This window comes from Aethalodelphis obliquidens, unplaced genomic scaffold (assembly GCF_003676395.1).
Source record: "Aethalodelphis obliquidens isolate GAN/ISIS:26980383/991018 unplaced genomic scaffold, ASM367639v1 scaffold92, whole genome shotgun sequence".
Taxonomy (NCBI): Eukaryota; Metazoa; Chordata; class Mammalia; order Artiodactyla; family Delphinidae; genus Aethalodelphis; species Aethalodelphis obliquidens.
This window is the reverse complement of record NW_020838036.1, coordinates 4,358,326-4,374,359: the sequence shown is the minus strand read 5'-3', so window position 1 is coordinate 4,374,359 and position 16,034 is coordinate 4,358,326. Positions and strand designations below refer to the sequence as shown.

The window sequence follows — 16,034 nt, the reverse complement described above, 5'->3', positions numbered from 1 at the left end:
ATTGTGGTTTTGGCTTGCATGATGATTAATGATGTTGAACATCTTTTCATGTCCCTGTTGGCTATCTGTATGTCTTCTTTGGAAAAATAAATAAAATGTCTATTCAGATCCTCTACAACTTTTTAAATCAGATCATTTTCTTGTTGTTCAGTTGTGTAAATTCTTTATATATTTTGGATATTAACCCCTTATCAGATATATTGTTTGCAAATATCTTCTGCCATATAGTAGGCTGCTTTTCATTTTGAGAACAGTTTCCTTAGCTGTGCAGAAGCTTGTTAGTTTGATGTAGTTCCATTTGTTTACTTTTGCTTTTGTTTTCATTACCTTTGGAGTAACATCCACAAAAACATCACTAAGACCCATGTCAGTGAGGTTACCACCTATGTTTTCTTCTAGGAATTTTATGGCTTTAGATCTTATACTCAAGTTTTTAATTCATTTAGAGTTAATTTTGTATGGTGGGTAAGATGGTTTCATTATTTTGCACATGGATGTCCAGTTTTGCCAATACCATTTATTAAAAAGACTGTCATTTCTCCATTGCATGTTCTTTGCTTGTTTGTTGTAAATTAATTGTCCATACATGTGAGTTTATTTCTGAGCTCTCAGTTCTGTTTCATTGATCTCTGTGTCTGTTTTTGCACCAGTACCATACTGTTTTGATTACTACAGATTTGTAGTATAGCAAATCAGGGAGCATAATACCTCCAGTTTTGTTCTTTCTCAACGTTGTTTTGGCTGTTCAGGATCTTCTGTGGTTCCATATAAATGTTCATATTATTCTAGTTCTGTGAAATATGCCATTGGAATTTTGATAGGAATTGCATTGAGTCTGCAGATTGCTTTGGGTAGTATGGACATTTTAACAATATTAATTCTTCCAATCCATGAGCATGGAATACCTTTGCATTTATTTGTGTCTTCTTCCATTTTTTAATCATTGTCCTATAGTTTTCAGTGTAAAGGTATTTCACCTCCTTGGTTAATTTTATTCCTAGGTTTTTTGGTTTTTTGTGTTTTTTTTGATGCAATAGTAAATGGGATTTTTTTTTAACTTCTCTTTCTGATAGTTCACTAATAGTGTATAAAAACACCACAGATTTCTGTATATTGACTTTGTATCCTGTGACTTTTGTGAATTCACTTATTTCTAACAGTTTGAGGTGCAGTCTTCAGTGTTTTATATATATATAGTGTCATTTTTTCTGAAAATAGTGACAGTTTTCTTTGTTTCCAATTTTATTGCCTTTAATTTCTTTTTCTTGCCTAATTGGTGTGGCTAGAATTTCTAATACTATGTTGAATAAAAGTGGCAAGAGTGGAATCCTCATCATGTTCCTAATCTTAGAAGAAAAGCTTTCAGCACTGAGTATGATTTTACCTGTGGGTTTGTCATATATGGCCTTTACTGTGTTGAGGTATCATCCTGCTATACCTACTTTGTTGGGAGGTTTTTTTTTTTTTTTTTTTTTGCGGTATGCGGGCCTCTCACTGTTGTGGCCTCTCTCATTGCAGAGCACAGGCTCCAGATGCACAGGCTCAGTGGCCATGGCTCATGGGCCCAGCCGCTCCACGGCATGTGGGATCTTCCCAGACCGGGGCACGAACCTGTGCTCCCTGCATTGGCAGGTGGACTCTCAACCACTGCACCACCAGGGAAGCCCTGTTGGAGTTTTTATCATAAATGGATGTGATTTTTTTTTCAAATGATTCTTGTGCATCTATTGAGTTGATCATATGATTTTTACCCTTCATTTTGTTAATGTGATATATCACATTGATTGATTTGTATGTGTTGAAACATCCCTACATCTCTGGAATAAATCCTACTTGGCCATATAATCCTTTTAATATATTGTTGGATTAGATTTGCTAACATTTTGTTGAGGATTTTTGCATCTATGTTTATCAAGGATACTGTCCTGTAGTCTTCTTTTTCTGTGGTATCCTTGTCTGGTTTTGGTATCAGGGTAATGTTGGCTTCATAAAATGTGTTTGGAAGGATTTCCTCCTCTTTAGTTTATTGGAAAAGTTTGAGAAAGATAGGTATCAAATCTTCTTTGTATGCTTTGCAGAATTCATGAGTGAAGGCATCTAATCCTGGACTTTTGTTTGTTGGGAGATTTTTGATTACTGTTTCAATATCCTTACTAGTAATATGTCTATTCAGATTTTCTATTTCTTCATGATTCAGTGTTGGAAGATTATATTCTTCTAGGAATTTACTGTTTGTTCTCAGTCGTCCAATTTTTTTGCCATGTAATTGTTCAGAGTAGTCTCTTATGATACTTTGATTTTCTGTGCTATCAATTGTAACTTCTCTTTCATTTGTTTTCTTTGAGTCCTCTCTCTTTTCCTTGTCTAGCTGAAGTTTTGTCAATTTGGTTTATACTCATGATTTTTTAAACTGAGCTTAAGTATTAGGCATCTATTAGTCATGTCCACTTCTGATTGTTAGATATCTAGGCTGGTTTTTCAGTAATACACTTCTTCTAAGAATAGACATCAAGACAAAGGAGCCAAAAGCAAGCATAGAAAACACCACCCCCATCTCCAAAATCTGTTCTTAACCTACATTCATTGACCTTTAAGCTTAGTAATCAGTGAATAGATGCTTGCCTAATATGCATGAATCACCTACAGCTACTGTAGTCTTCTTTTTTAGCAAATGGCATCCCTTTTCTCAACAAACACATATCCTCTGTTGTATGACTAGGGTGGCCAATGTGTGCTGAGTGATATATCTATATCTATATCTATATCATCTATATTTATATCTATCTATATCTATATAAACTAATTCTTCCTTTTGTCTCAGGCTCCAGTATGACTCAATGGGACACTATTAATAAAAATCACATTCTACCAAATACTCCATAAACCGCAGCTTTTCATGTTCTATAAGATTACATTTATTGACTGAGATAAATGTAATTTAACTGGCCATTACCTGGTAATCTATCAAGTGGACCAGATGTGGGACAGGCTCTCATTGCCTTCCCAGGGCCCACAGAGTGAAAGAGCACTCTTTTAGGGATGATGCCAAAAGAGAAGTCAAGATAATATTTTAGTACGTACTGTTTTCTCCAGTGTTGGGGAAATTCTTTAATCAGAGCAATAGGGTCCCCTGAAGAAGCCATAGGGAATCTGGCTGGTTTAATTCATTCATGCCTGAAAGAACATAGAATAACAGTGATCAAATGCAGTGTGAAGAAGATGCTCAGGAGGGCTGGACAATTTCAGCAAGTAGATGCTGAAACCCCAGAAACAGATTACCACTGGGCAAAGGAGAGCATGAAAAGAGTTACACTTAGCCCTTAGTGGTAGCAAAGTAGGGTGAGTGGGAATCTCTTTACTACCATCTGACATCTCCTTTTGACTTAGCAGTTTTTAGAAAGGGTGAGAGTGGATAGGGATGTCAGTGGCAGGGTTCACAGTCCCTCCCTGGTCATAAGGAGCTCTTCATTATAATGAGCTAGCCCAGGAAAATCTCACAGTTTATAGTCAAACTCAACACAGTTGGAGTGTAGAAACTGATTTTTTCTCAGTTAGGGATTTTTCTGAGTTCTCATGACAACAACTGTTTAATTAATTAGTGAATACACATGGAAGGAGACCCAGCTGGCCACTGGCTGTCAGCACAGCTGGTGCTAAGAAGATGGACTAACTTCTGTGCAAAACTACCTTACAGGTACCCTTTCAATGCTTATAGATGGCTTTCTATGTGTGGTGATATGAGGGCATCAAAAAACCACACTCCACACCTGCTCTTCTCTGCTTCACTTTACCCAGGGATCTCTTGCTCAGGCTTGCCACTTTGCCTGAAATATACCATTATAGATTCAATCCTTTAAGGCACTTTGTCTTTAAGGCACTTTGTCTCCAAGAATCTCCTATTAAAATGAAACTACTACAAGGAGGATTTTCACTTTAACCCATTAACTGTAATCAATCAGATAAGGTAGTTCACCTTAAAAATGAATGGGATGAAATATAAAGAGAGATACGTTTTACTTGGTAGAGGAAGGGAAGTAAAGGAATGTAGAGGCAGATAGCCTTAGGTGGTGCAATATAGTAGGATTAACTGAGAAGCCAGATTGTATCATAAGTTTTGGCAGAGAATTCTGCAAAGGGGAGAAGAGGGCAGGAAAGATAGAAGGCAGGTAACTAACATAGCAGCTGCCACCTAAACAAGTTTGCTTCAAACCAATAATTTTAACAATCTTTTCTCAGCTAGATTGCCAGCTCCTTGGGGAAGGGGAACCTTTCAAAGAGACCAGAGTTCAAATGCCAGGTTCAGTTGGGGAAAGTCTCTCTCTCTCTCTCTCTCTCTCTCTCTCTCTCTCTCTCTCTCTCTCCCCCCTCCCCTCTCCCTTTCTCCCTCTGTCCCTCTCTCCTCTCTCCCTCTTTCTCCCTCTTGTAAAATGGTATAATAAACAATGCCTACTCCTGGGGTGTATTGTTAAGATTGCGTGGGGTATCCCAAGTAAAAGCCAGTAAGACCATGCTTGACACACAATAGATGGTCAATACACATTATTTGTCCTTTTCTTCTTGCCTCTAAGGCATAGCAAATAGGGTGCTAGGCACACAGGAACCTCTCAATATATGCTTTAAAAGGACCTGATGAAGAAAATTAATGGTGAAAATAAAGTAGACTAAAGTTCTTTCTAAATTGCTTTGTCTTTAAAAGAAGGTAACAATGCTGAATAAATAGACCTGAGAAGAGAATGAGTAATGTATTCTCGGTGCCCCAGCATCCACAGAAGTCTGTCATGGGGGCTAAGAAAGAAAGCCCAGACAGGAAGTTACACAGTTATAATCTCTACTGGTAGTTTGCCGTGTGTGAAGGTAGAACAAGAATTATCCAAGTACCACCTAAATGGGGCAGATATGTGAGGAAAAACTAGAGTAATAAACCATAGGGACAGAAGTCAATGACTGAGTAGGGCCGCAGATTAATCATAAACTCTACGAGGCAGATACAGCTGACTAGAAGCAGATTCTATTAAGATGGTGAATATTCTCAGTAATTTTTTTTAGGTCATTTAATTTATTGTATTTCATGGACAGGACTCAGGCAAGATATCAACAAGTGGATTTTGGTTTGGGAGTCACTTCATCAATTTCTTCTAGAACAGTCATATACCATAAAATTACTGTTTTACTCGCTGGTTTTTTCAACTCCCAAAACAGGCCACTTAACCTGAGAGAAAGCAGGACGTAGAGGAAAGAGCACTGGTTAGGCATAGGATACCTGGCTTATAGTTTTGGCCATATCACTAATTAGTGGTATAACCTTAGGAAAGTTCTTTCCATCTCTGGTGCTCAGTCTCTCATCTGTAAAATGAAGGACTTTGTAGACTAAATTATCCCTAAGGTTCTGATACTCTTAAGTCTAGTAGAAAGTTTGATTTGGCAGATAGTTCCAATTCTAGATAAAAATTGGAAAAATATGAAGAAATTTTGTGTTCTTATTTTTAAGTGCTTCATCACCTCAGGTCTGATCAAGAGTCCTCACATCACAACCTACCTGCCTGGAGTCCATATCCAATCCAAGACCCATAATCTTAGGCAGACTTTCGTGATGTGCACAAACATTCCTTTCATGGACTGCTCCTCATCAAAACATTTTTAGGGCCAGTGTCTCTACTTTTAACCTCAGAAAATAAGTAGATTTAAGCTAATGCATTAAGAACAGAGGACTAGAAGATATTATCCAGGACCTTCACAAAAAGCATGCAGACATTTTTCCAGCAGCCTATTTTTAAATAATTCATGGGAACTATTGCAGACCTAAGCAAAAAAGAGCATGGTACAGTACCATAGGAGGAGAGTAAGGGAGAGGTTTTAATCAGGTTAAACCCCTCACATCATACACTGAAGCCTGCTCAGCAGCCTACATATGGAGTAAGTAATTCAACAAGTTCAGACAGCAAATACTTATTGAGCACTTGGGGCAACATGCTGTTTTCATTAATAAGCCCAAAGATGACATCATGGTGATTCAGTGAGCCTTATTATAATTTTTAAATTTCTGGAAGACTGATTTAGTATTTAAAATAAAGATTAGACTATTAATCTTTATTATGTCTCTATTAATAACCTTCTAATCTCTACTGATGCTTTAGTCTTTACAAACAAGGTAACTGAGGGCTAGAGAAAGCAGGGGATTCATCCTGAGTTACATAGCAAGTTAATAACAGAGCCAGGACTAGAATTTGAGTTTTAATTCAAAATCCTTGTGTTTTTTTATCCACATCACATTTCCTTCCAACTACACATTCTGTAGTATGTGTGTATCCACACATATTTCTCTCCCCCTCATATAGTCCAACTATTTGGATGAAAGATTTGTTTATGTTATTAAGGCTTTCAACTTTCTAAATCACCACAGCATAAAAATCACCAGAAACAAGTATCCCTCATTTTTCTTTTTGCAATGACATGGAAACCAGTGGTCTTTACTATGTGAGAAATATCAACATCTATTCTTACCTCTTCCTCTTCTCTCTCTCTACCCCAGCGCCCACACATACAGAAACACAGACACTCAGACATCCATTTCTACTGACATAAAAGACTGGAAATTAACCAAAATGAGACAAATGTTCTTTTTTCCTCTTTACCTCCTTTTCTGCTGCTACAATTTGCTAAATTATCAGTCAAGGACAAAGGAATTAAGTGATGAGCAATGCCATGTAGTAAATCAAGTCACCATGTTAGATCTCACTGGAGATAAAAAGAAAGGAGACATGGCCTCTCTCCTTGAAAACTTGTAGACTGGTAGCAGTGACACAATAGACAAAACAAAAGAGAAATGAGTAAAATCAAATGTTAAATTGAGCAATTCAGATGCCCAGCCTTGTAAAATTTGCCATGTATTTAGGGTACAAACCCACAATAGTTTTTAATGTGTTAGGCCATTCCATAAGGAATTTATAAAAGCAGTGATTTCACTAATCCATAAAACTCACGTCTCTCTCATTTATTCTGCTGCAAGCCTTATAACTATTACCCTTCTTATAAGCATTTAGAACTGCAAGCTTGACCAAATGCAATGCTCCTATGTACTGAAGGAAACCTATCATGTGAAAGACAGGTGCAACTTAATTTTCCCAGAGTGATTTCAATCCAATTTCACATGGCATTTTACAAATTGTATAGAGGAATTCTGACCAAAGGAGTGCAAAGTACCCAGTAAGCATTAGCATTATGATCCATACCCTATAGAAAGTGGTGTCCTTAATCACACTCTTTTCATAGATAGAGAAACTGAAAAATGAGAAATCTTGCTGTCTTTTTCAAGTTTATACCCCAAGTCAGTCCCAAAGGAGCACAACTTGAAGCTCAAGCCTGTAATTGATACCTGCTGAAAGTATGATTTAGAACAGAGTTCTAAATCAGGGATGGATGTCCCAAGTTCCTTCCTTTATTTCCTCCTGGATAAGGAAACATAAACATGGGCGGGGGGTAGGGAGCATTGCAGAGACCAGGAAGATATGGGGTAATAACTAACATTATCAGGAGATGAACTATCTTAAAACCCTGTTACTGTATTTTTGGTTTTTGCTTTTAATTTTTTACCCAGAGTTCTGTAACTAGGTGGGTTAGATGTTTACAACACTGAGCTCCTAAACTTAAGTATGTGAGTCAGATTCTGGTTAATTCTTTCTGAAATATAGCCATAGATTGTGTTGTGAACCTGGGACAGGCATCCTGTAACTTCAAGGCCTTGGTCTTAAGGAAAAAAAATGACTCACAAATATAAATATAGCTCTACTTTCTCTTCTGATGGTTGGTATGTAACATCAGTTTTTTATATGAAGGATCTCATGATTTTCCCTTCAATTCTGATGCCCTAAACCCAATAAAGAGTGTAATAGGAGGTTGGCAATCAAGTATACACATAAATTATTTTATTCCCCGAGACTTATTTAGGAGAGTCTCTCTGTAAATTTTTGTTTGTGCCCTTTTCTTGTTTTTATTTTAACTTGCATCTAAAATCACATATTCTGTCCTAGTCTCTAATATGGCCTTATATCTGAAATTCAGAACCTTTACTCTAAACTTAGCATGACATAGGTTAGGTTAGGGATAGAAAAGCAAATCTTTTGTAAAAGCTCTAATATGATTTCCTTTTTGCGTCACTTCAGCTTAAATGTGAATGGGGATAGTGATTCTCTGTTTAAGGAAAAATATGTCATGAAGTCACATATCTTCACATATGTTTTGTATAGTCAGGTTTAATATGTGCTACTTTATCTTCCCCAAGTAAATAAGCTCCATGATGGCAGGGGCTTTAACTTATATGACTCCTATTATTACCCATACTATGCTGGAAAAGTAGTAATCACACCATATAGATTGGTTAAAGAGAATTAAAGTACTTCATCTATACTTTCTATGATCCCCATTTTTTATCCATTTTTATTCCTCATGTTATGTGTTTTACCCCCTTATTTCCTAGTTCACCCAGCCTGAACCTAATAAAATAACGAACTATTTTTAAATTGGTACATCTTGACTCCTTCTATTATAAACTCTCTTGATTCTCAAGTGGAAAGGGTCAAAGTAGTGTGATGTGACTTTATCATATAGGGATAGTATAGCATAAAGGAAAAACTTTGGCAACCAATGGAATTGGGTTTGAAATTCAAACAAGACAGTTATAAAACTTTGGGAAACTTATTTAATTTCTTCACATTGTTTTTTTATCTATAAAATGTGTGAAATAACATAGTTATTTTCAAGAAATAAGATATATTGCCCAATGCTTAGTACTTCATAAGTGCACAATAAATCATAATCATTATTATTTTTATAGCAGAGAACCCAAAACCAAAGTTAGAGCTAGTAGTAGATAAGCTCCAAAAACCTGGTAAATTCTAGACTCTAGGTAGCTTCTTAAATATTTAATAGCTTTTTCTGGAGTCATTACTAGGAAGATACATGATTTCGAATAGGGCATAAGTTCTTAGGGGGAGAAAACAGCTCAAGGATGACCTGAATCTGATGTTGACCCTTAGTCCATGGTGAGGACTTTGGCCCTGCCTTGAAGTTCACAACTTGAGCTTTGAGGAGGATTTGGGAACCACTAAATGTAGATCTAAACCCATAAATCATATTGGAAAATTCTGATTATTTTTCCTTTCCTATAAAAGCTAGACTGGTTTCCCAGAGTTGTGAGAATAGAAAAAGGCCAAAGATTCAGAATTTTCCATAAAGAAAATGAAATCAACACACTTAGCAATGAGACTGAGCAAATCAAAACTAATTTATATTCCACAATGAATTTTTCAAACCTAAAAATAATTCCATACCCACAAAAAGGCTATGTGAAATTAAAATCTTATTTTGAAAACACACTATTAAACATGAAAATTAATTCCATTGTTTAAATAAACATGCTAACAGTTTATGGGAAAAGATAATGAACTGATCATCACGACTTAGAAGTATTTTATATTATTTGGCCCAATAAGACAAGGGGGTTAATGCATGAATGCATTACTAGATTAGATTTAAAATCTCCAAAGCAACATCATACAGTTTTTGGAGGGGAGTTTATTAGGGTGGTTCACCATCAATTTTCATTTTATAGTGTCCAAAATATTTCCTTCAAGTTCACAAATGTGTCACTAAATGAAAATGCTGGGGAACAGACTGCATCTCTATCCAGTGTATTAAAGCATCCTGCATACTGGAGATCCCACTGCATTTGGGTAGGAGCTAGCATGATTAACCATCACGCCCATATTTTCCAGATACTGGTTTAGCATAGGTTTTTATTCTAGTTCTGTATGTTTGGCCCAAGTCCCAGTCAGGGAGCAACTTATAACCCACGGTAATCAACCTTAATGTCTCTTCCTTATTGAATGATGTCACAGGGATTTTCAAATTTACTGATTCCCAGAGGTCAGGCAGCTTTAAATTTCCTGAGTAATTTTATTCCCCTAGGAAAGGTGAACAGGCACACAGATGACAGTTTTCAATGTTCAATTACTACAACTGTAACTTTGAATCAAGATGGTTTTAACAAGTAATTATATGTAAAATATAATCCAGGTCATACTCTGTGAATGCTGAGAAACAGCACTCTTGTCTCTGCAGATTGCTAAATGTCTTTACAGTGCTTTGCTTAATCAAATTTCATGGTCCAAAATTGGGGAAAGTTTATTCTACTTTCCGTGACCAAAAGGACCCTTCAGCAAATGGCCAGAGCAAAGCTGGGCAGACCATAATTTAATGGATTATCCCGAACTCTGGATAACTAGGGCCCAAAACTCTATTTTCCCTACTTAACCTGGATTGGTTATATAGACTGACAACTTCACAGTCTGTCATATTCATATTGTGCTTCAGCTAGGTATATTATCATCAGGATGAATTTATTATATTCATTGATGTGAAATTAACACAAATTGTTTTTTTTAGTCCTGATAAGATTTGGAAGTCATAGACTTTCAGAGGGAAAGATTTTACTGTACCTGATGTCTTGATATGGACTGTGCCTAATTTTGACAACAAAACCAGGTATTTCTATCATCAGTGGCTCTTTCTCAGAGAGATTAATGTTAAGTCTAGTGACTGAAATTTCCTTTATTATACTGAATTAGCTTTATGAAGTATTAAAAATTAGTACTACCTAGCTTTAAGCTTAGCATCCTTAGAAAAAAAGAGAAGTCTGGTTGTACCTTCAGAGATAAAAAATATTAGAATGAAGGGGGGGAAAAAAGATTAAGCAACAACTACAACAAAACAAGAACAAAATCAGGTCCCAGCCAAAGACGGACCCAAGAAGATAGAATCAGAATGCTATAATTATTATGGAAATGTGGGAAGAAATTGCCAAATAAATATATCTTTAGAATATTAAATGAGTAAAATCTTTAGTTATAAAAATTAATAAGGGGCAGGAAAATATAGATTTAAAAATCCCTTTTGCAGGTCCCTACCACCTAAACCAAACAAAAACAAAGACAATTTTCTAAATTATTTCTACACTTACAATTTTAAGCTAACCAGGTAAATTGGACTAAAAGAGTAAGAGGACAACACTGTGTCTACTAAAGAAAAGTTTGTTTATTGGACCCAGGTTATATTCTTTCTCTATCGACATTAACTGAATTATTTGGATAATCATTCAAGTTTCCACTGCGAGAGGAATGTATAAAGATAACTTCATATCTTAGAGTACCTCTGATAGAATTTTTAATAAAAGTTATCTAACTTTGTCATATCATTGTGTTTAAAGGTAACACCAGTCTTTCGTTTTAGACTCTTTACAAAAAAGTCTAGTGCATATCCTTGATTCTCTAATATGAACAATATATGTCAAGTTGCTAAATGTTCATTAATTTCAACAACTTCAATTTTCCAGGAAGAAGAGAGGGAAAGAGATCTTCAACGTTTTATAGTTAATCTAGAACAGAAATTGTTTCTGTAGTTTGGAGCCACTGTCTTACATCTGTATTCAGGGTGGCTTAATTATATCCATTGAAGTGACCTTAATAATAAACATCGAGAAAACATTTCCTTTTTCAGTTTTAGAATTGAAGGGATTTTAAAAATGAACACATCTGATAAATAATAAATCAGTCTATCTTCCACATGTCATTCATTTTCCAGCATACCATTTGGTCAGACACTTCAGAGTAGCTACCCAAAATAAATTTTTAGTCTTAAAGATTCAATTCATAGGTCACTTTGTGTCATTTAAAAAAAAGATTTAATACTCCAGACAGTATATCATCATCAGTACTGTTATCCTATAAATAACTTGTAAGAATTGTTTTATCATATAAAAAATAAGTCATTAGCTTTTAAGAAATATCTGGTAGCATCTTATTAGCTTTTGAGAAATACCTGAATCTGATCTGCCAAGTAAAGCTGAAAAGCATCTTAGGTAACTAATTATAACAATATTAAAACCTTTCTTCTGCTGCTAAGAACGTGGACAAAACCTTGTCATTGTCTGCCATAAATAGTGTAACACTGAGCAAAAGCTCTTGGAAGAAACAAATAGATTGTCAATAATTAAGGAAGAAATTGAGGGGCTTTTGACTTGGGGTAGACATTTGCATATATTTTAGGTACCTAGTGAGATAGCAATTATGCTGTCTGAGATACAACTGAGCCTGAATAGGCAGCCTTGGCTTATGTGCTGGACGTAGGTCATGCTTCTATGTGACCCACATACTGATCATGGCCAATGGTGTAAACTTTGGTTTCCTTACTAGGTAATAGTTAGTGAACTTCTTGGCCCATACCCAAATCTCCAGGGTCTATACAGACTTGATTTTGGTTAAGATCGTGCACTTCTGATTATTTCTTAAGAGCTCTATCTGCATCTGGCTGATGCTAATGCAGCTGTCGCTGCAAACGAAAGTGATGCCTGTGAAGCACACTCTCTACTCACAATTGTCTTCCAATGACTATACCAAGAGAGTCCACTTTAATTTTCAAATCTAAGATTATCACCCTCTTATATGATAAACATTAGTGATAGTCAAGCCACTAACTACTGCATCTTCTTTGGAATTCACATACCAGCAATTATTACAATATTTAGCTTCCTCACAGTTTATCCTAAGCCCCATATACCTGTTTCTGCAAGGCAGATACCTTGTAATCTTGATCCCCTTCTCAAATCTGGACTCTCCTAGACCTCGACACTTTCTTAATACTCTCTCTTACAGCTTTGCCAAACTTACGCCCTGGATCTCAATATAGCACATAAGCATCCAGTCCACGGTCAAGTCTGTGGTAGTATTATATTACGGCACCTAGTGTACATCAATTTGCATTTTGGGATTTTTTTCTGTCAGCACAGTAGGAATAATCATTTCCTATTCTTGCAAGTAAACAGTGGTAAAGCCCAGCAAATCAAGGTTTGTTACATTATCAGGGCCCTTGGGAGAAACCTGAATTGTGCCCTCGGTATTGAGAAGTCCTTGAATGATTTCAAAATGACATCTTTTAACATTTCTCAATGAATAATGCATGTGTCTGTTAATCCTCAAGCCTTGTTAGGCAGTAAAATGAAATGAGCACTGGACAAAGTGTCACAAGACCTAGGATCCAGCCTTTTCTCTGTTATGGACTCACAGAGGTACTTAACCCATTCACTTCAACTCTCTGGGCTTCAGTTCAACTGTAAAATGCAAACTGACGATCTGTCACTTCCCAAAGCATAAAAGAGCCTCATATGTTCGACACTGCTCCTGTGAATGACAAGATTTGAATCTGTCTCTGATAATTTCATATTCTCTGACTAGGGTTCTGGTAACTGATTCTTGGGACCTACGGCATAAGAGGAAGGCTTTGGGGACGTCACTTTAATGGGCAAGGGAAACAGGACTGTCTATGGTCTCTCCTCTGGGATTAAGTAGGAGTCAGAAGAAGGAGTTAAATTCCTTGTTTGGTTTCAAGCATCTGACTGGTGCCAAAAGTGTCTATCAGAGGAAGACAGAAAGCATGCTTATTTCTCCTTTTAATTTCAGTTACTTAGTGCAAAGGGGGATAATTGAGTCCATTGATTCCTAAAAATCCCTAGGTGGAAATTCAGTGAGCTTTTTGGAAGAGTCAATGTCCCTCTTAGATGTATTCACCTTTACAATATTCTGTACTATATTACACTGGCTCCAACAGAATAGATACAATAGATGGTTCCTGTCTCACAGAAATATTACTGCAAACATGCAAGGTAGAGTAGTACATGTGTTAACAAGTGCAAAGAAAATTTTATAATTAAAAAAAAAAATTCCCCTTTGGCACAGACTTCTTGGAGTATGGCATTTATGTATTCCAAAACTTTGCTAGCTCGGAATCTTTCCCTGGGCTAAAAAAATTGAATCCCATCTAATAAACAAGGTCGTTATGTATACCACAGGGAAATATATTTAATATCCTGTGATACACCATAATGGAAAAAATATAAAAATGTTTATATGTGTATGACTGAGTCAGTTTTCTGCACAGCAGAATTTGGCACAACATTGTAAATCAACTATACTTCAATTAAAAAAAGTTGAATCCCATCTATAAGATTGGTACCTTTGCCACCATACCTGAGACTTACAGCAACTAAAACATTCAGAAAGATATACTCCTTGCTGAATGACCCAAAGCTCTCTAACAAATGTAGCTTTCCTAGTTGAATAAAATTATAACTTTTTTCTTCCCTGGAAAGATTACAGAAGTATAATATGCAGTCCCTGCACAGCACTGTTGATAGCAGAGAAGGGAGCAGGAAAGTCATTTGGGATTTAATCTTGGGTCATGTTGCACCATAAAAATCTATCATTTCCTTTCTGATAATCTCTGAATGGAGTTTCTAACAGTTTCATGCTATAGATAGCCTCATCATTTAAAGTTTGAAGGCACCTTCCTTAATATTTCCTCTTCGAGCACAAAAGAAAAACAACATGCAAACCAGAAAACAATTTCATTTACATTTTTTCAAAATAAGTTGTCAGTTATGTGTCTAAAAATGTAAATTTAATTCAAAATTATTTTATCCATTGTTGACTTTTTAAATGTACTGATTATTTATTCTGTTAGATGCAGCTTATCTATGAACAACTGTTTCTATTATTTTATTTCTTCTCTCTCTCATTAAAAATATGTTTTGTTTTGTTTTGTTTTTCTTTCTGGAGTGTTTTCTTTGAAAGCAGACTCTCTATAGCTAACATTAATTATAATTCACTTTTAAAGTGAAAGTATGTAACTTATATAAGCTAATAGGAACACACATTCATGCTGGTAAGGGTCCTGAGATATTATAGCTCTTTTTATTTTTTAATCATAGCTCATTTTGAAAATAACACAAATCTAATTTAATATTTTGACAGATAAAAGTATCATCTACAAAGAATTATAGCAAAGAGTAGATAAAAACATCCTGCACATTCATACAAGTAACTCTGCTTAATAAAGAGTTGGTTAAATCATGAATGTTCACAAGGCTATTTTATTCAATATCAATTGAGGGAAACACATTATGAAAAACCTCTCCATGTCAAACTTATATTTCTCCAAGTTCAAAGTTGCCTGCTCCCTCTCACCTCAGGCAGCCAACTGTATAATTATTTTTGTTTGTGCAAATACCAAGGAAATGACATACAAGGATGGTCCAGATTTATTATATCCATACCACCCTCAGATCTGACAGGTTACCCAGAATCTGGTGTGAAGACATCAATTCAAGACAGCAAGGGTGAAAGGCACAGATAATAGCTAATATGCATTTAAAAACTAGAGCTTACCATTTCAATTTCTTTCTGTTTTCTCCAGAGATCTCCAAAAAATTCATGTGACAGCCACTCCAGCAAGGACACTACTGATCTGTGCATCAATTCCAGCTCCCTGTTCTGAGAACAACCAATCCAATCCCCCTTCACTACCACCCCAAAAAAAGGAAAGAGAGAAAGAAAGAAAAAAAGAAAGAAAGAAAGAAAGAAAAGGAAGGAAGGAAGAAAGAAAGAAAGAATGAAAAAAATGAATGAAGGAAAGAAAGAAAGAAGGGAAGGAAGAAAGAAAGGAAGGGAGTAGGGAAAGAGGTTGGAAGGAAAGAGTAAACAGAAAACAAAATAAGAGAAAGCTGAAAGAAAAATGAAGAAAGTAAGAGGAAAAAGAAAAATAAAATAAAATTCTTAGCATTACCTAATCACTACCATGTTGAACAACATGGTAGTGAGATGTCAGAGTGAAATATGCAAGCCACACTGTGAACACTGAACATTTCCGTTTTCCAGGGGTAGCTTGAGCTAATGCTCACTCTCTCTCTCTCTTCCTCTCTCTCTCTCTTTCTGATTAATGATGCAGGGCTACCACTCCAGCCTGCAAAGCTTCACACAACACAGAAATTCTCGTTTCTATTTATAGGGCCACAGTGTATTGTCTTCCAATCCTGTGGTTGAACTCAGCTTTGAGTTTGTGGTATACAGCCTATTTGCTTATGAAGCCCTTTGCTGAAACTAGGTGCCCCTGTTCCCATCCGTAGACAGTCGATCACTGCAATCTTCACT

At 36.0% G+C, this 16,034-nt stretch overlaps 1 protein-coding gene across 12 annotated transcripts in view; it reads right to left on the bottom strand.

Moving 5' to 3' along the window:
* The window catches only part of GPR174 (G protein-coupled receptor 174), a 130,859-nt gene that overhangs the window by 106,631 nt on the left and 8,194 nt on the right, over positions 1–16,034 (bottom strand). For 5 of the 12 annotated variants that reach the window (XR_003430530.1, XR_003430529.1, XR_003430528.1 and 2 more), the window contains exons 1-3: positions 15,670–15,825; positions 15,273–15,372; positions 3,082–3,174 (exon numbers count right to left, since the gene is read on the bottom strand). The gene's annotated coding sequence lies outside the window, so the exon portion shown is untranslated. Of the gene's footprint in view, positions 1–3,081; positions 3,175–15,272; positions 15,498–15,669; positions 15,826–16,034 lie in introns of those variants that run through there. The other 7 variants (XM_027095608.1, XM_027095607.1, XM_027095605.1 and 4 more) reach the window with 4 other exon arrangements.